General features: G+C 38.9%; 1 protein-coding gene across 1 annotated transcript in view; it reads right to left on the reverse strand.

The window, feature by feature from the left end:
- OSBPL11 (oxysterol binding protein like 11) overlaps positions 1-8,168 on the reverse strand; it is an 81,264-nt gene that overhangs the window by 47,631 nt on the left and 25,465 nt on the right. The gene's annotated exons all lie outside the window — the stretch shown is intronic.

Raw genomic sequence — 8,168 nt, forward strand, 5'->3', positions numbered from 1 at the left:
AAAAAAAAAAAAGTAGTATCAAAAATAGGCAAAATAAATCTATGGTGTTAGAATTCAGGATAGTGAGGAAAGGTGTTGTGATGAAGAAGCATAGAAATGACCTCTAGGGTGCTCTTAACATTTAACTTCTTGATCCAGGAGGTGTTTATATAGAAATTACAAGAATTACACTTCTGATTTGTGTTATAAGCCAATAAAAGTTTAACAAAGGAAAAAAATCTTAAGACATTCACAGCATAATCAGAAGTCACAATATCAAAACACTTGAAAGAGAAAATAGTATGCTTCCTTGTGTAAAACGCCCAAATCAGCCACCTGCTAGTATTGGTGTTAGAAAGTAATGTTCTTGGCTAGAAAAAATAAAATTTAAAATATAATTGCATCTTTGGAGGCCAAGGTCACTTGAGTTCAAGACCATCCTGGGAACATAGCAAGACCTCATCTCTTTAAAAAAAAAAAAAAAAAAAACCAACCCAGAAAAAAATGTAAAAATAAGCTGGGTGTGGTGGCATGTGCCTGTAATCCCAGCTACTTTGAAGGCTGAGGTGGGAGGACTGCTTGAGCTTAAGAGTTCAAGGCTGCAATGAGCTATGCACTCCAGCCTGGCAACAATGAGACACTGTCTCTCAAAAAAAGTACATATATGATATGGTTTGCCTGCATCCCCACCCAAATCTCATCTTGAATTTCCATGTGTTGTGACAGAGACCCAGTGGGAGGTAATTGAATCATGGGGGCAGGTCTTTCCCATGCTGTTTTCATGACAGCAAATAAGTCTCATGAGATCTGATGGTTTTTATAAAGAGGAGTTCCCCTGCACAAGTTCTATCTCTTTGCCTGCTGCCATCCATGTAAGATGTGACTTGCTCCTCCTTACTTTCTGCCATGATTGTGAGGCCTTCCCAGCCATGTGGACCTGTAAGTCCATCAAACCTCTATTTCCGTATAAATTACCCAGTCTCAGGTATGTCTTTATAAGAAGCATGAATATGAACTAATACAGTAAATTGGACTGGGAGTGGGGAGCTGCTAAAAAGATAGCTGAAAACATGGAAGTGACTTTGGAACTGGGTAACAGGCAGAGGTTGGGGCAGTTTGGAGGGCTCAGAAAAAGACAGGAAAATGTGGGAAATTTTGGAACTCCATAGAGACTTGTTGAATGACTTTGCCCAAATTGCTGACAGCAACATGGACAATGAAGTCCAGGCTGAAGTGATCTCATATGGAAATAGGAACTTGTTGGGAACTGGAGTCACCTTTGACTCTTGTTATGTTTTAGCAAAGAAACTGGTGGCATTTCTTTAAACTTGAGACAGATGATTTAGAGTATCCGGTGGAAGAAACTTCTAAGCAGCAAAGCATTCAAGAGGTGACTTGGGTGTTGTTAAAAGCATTCAGTTTCATACGGGAAGCAGAGCATAAAAGTTCAGAACATTTGCAGCCTGATGATGCAATAGAAAAGAAAATCCTATTTTCTGAACAGAAATTCAAGCTGCCTGCAGAAATTTGCATAAGTAATGAGGAGCCGAATGCTAATCCCAAAGACCATGGGGAAAATGTCTCCTGAGCATGTCAGAAGTCTTCATGGCAACTCCTCTCATCACAGGCCCAGAGGCCTAGGAGGAAAAAGTGGTTTCACGGGCCGGGCCCAGGGTCCCCATGCTGTGTACAGCTTAGAGACTTGGTGCCCTGTGTCCTAGCTGCTCCAGTCATGGCTGAAAGGGGCCAACGCAGAGCTCAGCTGTGGCTTCAGAGGCTTCAGGTGCCTCAGGCCTTGGCAGCTTCCATGTGGTATTGAGCCTGCTAGTGCACAGAAGTCAAGGATTGGGGTTTGGGAAGCCCCACCTAGATTTCAGAGGATGCCCAGGCAGAGGTTTGCTGCAGGGGCGGGGCTGTTATGGAGAACCTCTGCTAGGGCAGTGCAGAAGGGATATGTGGGTGGGGTCAGAGTCCCCACACAGAGTCCCTACTGGGGCACCACCTAGTGGAGCTGTGAGAAGAGGGCCACCATTCTCCAGACCTCAGAATAGTAGATCCACTGACAGCTTGCACCATGAGCCTGGAAAAGACATAGACACTCAGTACCAGTCCATGAAAGCAGCCAGGAGGGAGGATGTGCCCTGCAATGCCACAGAGGCAGAGCTGACCAAGACCATGGGAACCAACCTCTTGCATCAGTGTGGCCTGGATGTCAGACATGGAGTCAAAGCGGATCATTTGGGGGCTTTAAGATTTGACTGCCCTACTAGATGTTGGACTTGCATGGGGCCTGTAGCTCCTTCATTTTGGCCAGTTTCTCCTATTTGGAATGGCTGTATTTATCCAATGCCTGAACACCCACTGTAACTAGGAAGTAACTAACTTGCTTTTGATTTTACAGGCTCATAGGCAGAAGGTACTTGCCTTGTCTTAGATGAGTCTTTGGATTGTGGACTTCTGAGTTAATGCTGAAATAAGTTAAGACTTTGGGAGACTGTTGGGAAGGCATGATTAGTTTTGAAACGTAAGGACATGAGATTTGGGAGGGGCCAGAGTGGAATTATATGGTTTGGCTGTGTCCCCACCCAAATCTCATATTGAATTCCCACATGTTGTAGGAGGGACCCAGTGGGAGGTAATTGAATCATGGGGGCAGGTCTTTCCTGTGCCGTTCTTGTGATAGTGAATAAGTCTCATGGATCAGATCATTTTGTAAAGAGGAGTTCCCCTGCACAAGTTCTGTCTCTTTTCCTGCTGCTATTCATGTAAGACATGACTTGTTCCTCCTTGCCTTCTGCCATGATTGTGAGGCCTCCCCAGCCATGTGGACCTGTAAGTCCATCAAACCTCTTTTTCCATATAAATTACCCAGTCTCAGGTATGTCTTTATCAGCAGCATGAATATGGACTAATACTATATATATAATAGATACATATTATATAAAGTGTATGTATGTATATACATATTCACACATACACACACACATGCTTTAAAGCCAACTCTGCAAGATATATAGTAAGATATATACCTATAGTAAGATATATATATATAGTATATATAGTGTGTGTATATGTGTGTGTGCATATATATATGACTTGCAGAGTCTACTTTAAAATAAAGTATATAATTACAGCATAAATGTTAAAAGTTGGTAATGGCTCTCTCCAAAGCTAATTAGCTGATCAAATATATTCAAAGAAATGGAAAAGTGATTTGTGAAACTGTTTTAGTGATTGTTCCTTGACACTATAAAACCAGTTCCTTTAAAAAAGAAAACTTCAAGAAAGCTGAAAACTTGGTGCACCTACGTTTTGTAGCTAGCAATGGCAATCATAGTGATAGGATTATATCATTCAGGTGACATATAGTTTGTCTGAAAACCAAATTAGAGTTGTGATTTTAATCACTTGTGTTTTAAGTTTCTGTCTCACTTACTAGACTGGTCATTTGAGCTACTCCTAGAGTATAGCATAGTACCAGCATGAAGCATGCACTGAAAAGGAAGGGAACTAATAAGTAGTACTAGTAAGAAACAGTAAATAGGAAACAGATAATTTTAATAAAGTAAAGCTTTTGTAATAAATTCATTTCCAAGTACAACATGATACTACTCACAATTAACTGCTTTTACCAACTGCTACCTAATCTAATGCTAAACTTACCCATAGGTTTGATTAAAATGTTCCTTTCAAACTCACATCAATTTATATCTTTGTATCACAACCTCCTGGAACTGGATAATTCTAGTACAGTAATTCTCAAAGTGTGCTCTGCAGAGACCCCCGTGAGACTCCTTTCAGAGAGTCTGTGAAGTCAAACTATTTTTATAATAATTCAAAGAAGTTGCCAAGCTGCAAAGTCAAGAGAAATGTGGAAAAAATAAATAAAAATAGAAAAATGAAAGAAAAAAAAAGAAGTTATTTGCCTTTTTCACTGTGGTAACATCTGCATTAATGGTGTAAAAGCAATGGTGGGTAAAACTGCTGGAACATTAGTAAAAAGGAAAAGGCAGTGACACCAAACCCACTAGTGGTCACTGTATTCTTAACCTGCCATGTACGCATGGGAAAAAAAAAGCCAATTTACTTAAGAATGCCCTTGTAAAAGCAGTAAAAATCATTAAATTTACTACATCTTGACTTGAGTACACATTTTTAAAAATCTCTATATAAAAAATGGGAAGCACATAAAAAGCACTTCTGTCACATACCAACATACAGAGGTTGCCTGGGGAAAAGCATTTGTATGACTGACTTGTAAGCTGAACTATTTTTTTTTTCACAGATTACCATTCTGATGTGAAAGAATGACAGAAACTATGGAGATTCAGGTTTGGGGAATGAGGAAGACATTTTCTCAAGATTGAATAAAATGAGCCTATCAATTAAAGAAATGACTATATTTGTTACCAATTACAAAATTTGAGCTCTAAAATGAAAATGAGTATTTCGGACAACCTTATCTGGTATATCTGACAGCTTCCCAATACTTTTTCGATGACACAGGGGATGTTAATATATGTGAATTTTAGAAATTGTATAATAATAAAATGGATCAATATTTGCAAGATCTGCGTAACTGTAAACTAATATCTCTGAAATGACTAATGAATGCATAGTGTTACAAAATCATGGATGGGTTAAAGATCCATTCAAAGTGCAGGACAGACCAATGGATTTTCATGTAACAAAATACAAAAAGTTCACTGATATGTATTAGATTCCACACTGCATCTAACATTTAAGAAACTATCAGTTGTCAAGTTTTGGTATAGTACCAAAGAATAGCCACAATTATCTAAAAACGCTATTACAATGTTCCTCTTTTTTCCAAACACATTATCTGTAAATGGCCAAATTTTCATCATGTAATTCAACCAAAACAACATACTACAGTAGACTGAATACAGAAACTGACATGAGAATTCCACTGTGTTCTCTAGGGCCAGACATTGAAGGAACTGCAAAAATGTAAAACAACCTACTCTTATCCACAATGATTTTGTTTTGGAAAAGATAACTTTGACATTAAAATGTTATTTATGTTAACATGTAGTAGGTTTATTAATTTTTTTTTTTAATTAACAAGTTACTTTAACTCCTGTTTTAATTTCTAATAAGGTAAATATTAATAATATTAGTATTTAACGCACTTAAAACAAAAACTGGCCAGGCACGTTGGCTCACACCTATAATCCCAGCACTTTGGGAGGCTGAGGCAGGTGGATCACTTGAGGTAAGGAGCTCAAGACTAGTTTGGCCAATGTGGTGAAACCTCTTCTCTACTAAAAACACAAAAATTAGCCAGGCGTAGTGACAGGTGCCTGCAATCCCACTTACTTGGGAGGCTGAGGCAGGAGAATCGCTTGAGCCCAGGAGGCGGAGGTTGTAGTGAGCCGATATCAGGCCACTGTACTCCAGCCTGAGCAACAAGAGCAAAACTCCATCTCTAAATATGACTAGGAAACAATATGCCTCCAGAGACCAGATTGCAATGACTTTATATCAGCAATAAACTAAAATTTAAAGGAAAAACTGGTTCTGGAGGTGTTTAGTATTTGTCTGGAGGATAAAAAATAATGTAAACATTCCAAAAGGACTGTTTTCTCAGAAACAAAATTATTCCATTGGAATATAGAAACGTTCCTAATGTAGTTACAATCTTATAGTTTGACTTAATCTTACAGTTTGTTGGGTTCTTAAATGCAAAAATACCAACCTAATGAAGACATAGATACTCAGCTAATACATTTTTTTGGGCATGTGTGGGGGTGAGGGAGTGGCAGTGACACAGGGACTGCCAAACTGTGGTTTACCACCCAAACCCTAGAATAATTACTAGAGCCATAATTCAAGGAGAGACTGCCATTAAACTATGCCAATGCTGGAACCTTCCCGAAGAGGTAGTTGTGAAACAGGGACTCATTCTTTCCACTCTCAAGTGCCAGTTATATGTTAAATATTAACATGCTATTTATAATGGTATGAAATGTGTATTTAAAGATATGTAACACTGGAGTGTAGGTAGTATACGCAATTACCACCCTGCCACTGGGAACAACAAAACAACCTTTAGAGATGAAAACAGAAGGGCAGGTTGATTAAAGCCTTCACAACTGAAGAAAAGCTAACAGAGATATGACAATGGTTTCAGGACATCAGGTCACAAAGACCCAAGTAGAGTCAAGTAGAGGAGCTCTAAAGAGATAAAATCTCAAATACAAAAGGTCTCTTTTTCTTGAAAATGTGCTGTAATACATGACAACTTCAACTATGCACTTTTTGCTTGTTTCTAACTTTCTACGGAAGTATATGGACATACAGGGTACAGACAGATACACATCACAAGTATATGGGCTTAATGAATTTTGATGAACTAAACACACAAGGTAACCAACACCCAGACCAAGAAACAGAACATTACCAGCATCCCAGAAGCCCCCCTCAAACTCCCATCACTAGCCATGATAGAAAAGCTCCAAGAATTTCATGGCTGCTTAGTTTTTAAGGGTTAAATAATACATTATGACATAAGGTTGCCCCTAAATGCTTTTCTTTATTCTGTGTCTTAGATCTTAATCACATTTAATGTTTTCTTCTCTTCCACTCTAGATAAAGGTAGAAGTATGTTGGTTTCCTTAAAAGACAAACACTGGCTGCGCACAGTAGCTCATGCCTGTAATCCCAGCACTTTGGGAGGCCAAGGCATGTGGATTACCTGAAGTCAGGAGTTTGAGATGAGCCTGGCCAACATGGCAAAACCCTGTCTCTACTAAAAATACAAAAATTAGCCAGCCGTACTGGCAGGTGCCTGTTGTTCCAGCTACATGGGAGGCTGAGGTGAGAGGATCACTTGAACCTGGGAGGCAGAGGCTACAGTGAGCCGAGGTCGCGCCACTGCACTCTAGCCTGGGTGACAGCAAGACTCTGTCTCCAAAAAAAAAAAAAAAGACAAACACTGACATTTATCTACAAATGGAATATCATTGTCATGAATACTAAAAATACAGAGTTTTACGAAAAAGGGTCTTGTGTAATCATAATTTGTTTATATAACAGGATTAGAAAGTGAATCAAAAGCAATTGTCTGTGTATCTCAAGCATGTTACTTCATCTCTCCGCATCAATTTCTTCATCTATAAATACAACCCAAAATACCTTGAAAGAGTTACATTCTCTTAACCTCCTACTTTGAATCATTTGGGTGTGATTTATGAGATTTGTTTTCACCAATTCACATAGATATCTATAAGCCCTACCAAATTTAATTCAGCAAGCAAAGTCTGGAATATTTAGAACTTAACAAACTGCATGCTTTATTAACTATAATTATTTGGTACACAGTTTAAAAGAAAGAGAAATGGTGATATAAGGCAACATCAAGGATTTAATGATTCTATTTGAAATTAAATATATATATATTTAATTTATATACACAATTTATATATATATACATTTATATATATAATATATATTATATATATATAATATGTATATATTTATATATATATTATGTATATATACACAATTTTTTTTTTTGAGTTGGAGTCTCACTCTGTCGCCAGGCTGGAGTGCAGTGGTGTGATCTTGGCTCACTGCAACCTCAGCTTCCTGGGTTCAAGCAATTCTCCTGCCTCATCCTCCCGAGTAGCTGGGACTACAGGCATGCCCCCATCAAGCTGGGCTAATTTTTTGTATTTTATAGAAACAGGGTTTCACCATGTTGGCCAGGATGATCTCGATCTCCTGACCTCATGATCCACCTGCCTCGGCCTCCCAAAGTGTTGGAATTACAGATGTGAGCCACCGTGCCTAGCCATAAAAGAGTGAGTGTGTGTGTGTGTGTGTGTGTGTGTGTGTTTTGTTTGTTTTAGAGACAGATCTCATTATGATGCCCAGGCTGGTCTTGAACTACTGTGCTCAGGCGATCCTCCTGTCTTAGCCACCCAAAGAGTTAGAATTACAGGCATGGGACACCGCAACCAGCCACCGTTTGTTTTTTTCTGCAACAGGGTTTCATTCTGCTACCCAGGCTGGAGTGCTGTGGCACAATCATAGCTCACTGCAACCTCAAACTCCTGGGCTTAAGGGGTCCTCCCGCCTCAACTACTTGGGTATTTGGTACTGTAGGTGCACACCACCACCCCCAGCTAAAATTAATTTTTTTTTTTTTTTTTTTTTTTTTTTTT

Source organism: Cebus imitator, unplaced genomic scaffold (genome assembly GCF_001604975.1).
Source record: "Cebus imitator isolate Cc_AM_T3 unplaced genomic scaffold, Cebus_imitator-1.0 Scaffold588, whole genome shotgun sequence".
NCBI lineage: Eukaryota > Metazoa > Chordata > Mammalia > Primates > Cebidae > Cebus > Cebus imitator.